The following is a 1,097-nucleotide window of genomic DNA, read 5'->3' on the forward strand; positions in this document are numbered from 1 at the left end:
GGCAGGTCAGGAGAGGTCTGCCGTGCCATGTGGTCACCTCCGGGGCAGGTGGGAATCGAACTCATGTGGAAGTGGTTTCAGATTCTTAGTGCTGTGCTTTAACCCACTGCGCCACCAGGGAGGGCCTGAGACTAAGTATTTCTATTGTTTGAAGCCACCCGGTTTGTGGAAATTTGTAACAGGAAACAAATACAATAAGGCATCTCACATGCCAAGCCACCAATGCCTTTGGTAAGGGCCCCTTTTCTGCAAAATTTATGTCCATAATTTATTCTAGAAAAGAAATAAGACCACTCACTAGTTCTGATGAGACATAATATACATGTATTCTTATTTGCACAGAAGTAGTAACGGATCTCTACTGGTAGGAAAACAGTGTTGGCAAAATGCTTCATCACAGGACTCTGGAAAGTGCCATTTTTCTATTTAAAAAGAAATGTGACTCACATCACCACAGAGCTTTTGTCTTGCTTAGAACCTGCATCATCTTGTTGGTGGCTAAGTCTTTCATAGAAAATCATTCTTCTCAGCAGATAATAAGTCAGTGGCTTGAGAATCCATCTTCTGCCTTTGGGCCCAACCCACCGCCTGGCCGTGCTGGTGGGACTCGCTTGGGTGAGGAATGAATTGCGCTGGGAAAGCCCCTGGTCTCGGCAGTCATGTTTTAATGGGACACTTGATGAGTCACATTCCAGACTAATCCCCAGCTTTGTGAGACCCATGTTTTCTTATTCCAAGAGTTTTTCTAGTGAAGAATTTCTCCCTCCAGGGGACTCAAGCTGGCCCCACTTAAATGCTCACTGAGTTGAACATAAGCCTGTGGCAATCCAAACTCCTTCCCAGCGAACCAGAGCAGGGCACGAAGTCCATCCTAGAAGAAAGGATTGGCCTGGAATGGAGGGGTGGATCTTTGATCTCTCTCTGGAACCACTTACGTTTGGGCCTCCAAACATAAGTGGTCACCTCCACCACTTCTACACTCCATGGGAGCAAATCCAACAGTTTTCTCCCCAGGTCCCTCAGAGCTGCTGCTTGGGTCTTTGAGCACCTTCCTCACCATCGCCTTTGTCTACATTAATCATCTTTAGTACATTTTT

This window comes from Condylura cristata, unplaced genomic scaffold (assembly GCF_000260355.1).
Source record: "Condylura cristata isolate star-nosed mole 26May11 unplaced genomic scaffold, ConCri1.0 scaffold00001, whole genome shotgun sequence".
In the NCBI taxonomy this organism is placed as follows: Eukaryota; Metazoa; Chordata; class Mammalia; order Eulipotyphla; family Talpidae; genus Condylura; species Condylura cristata.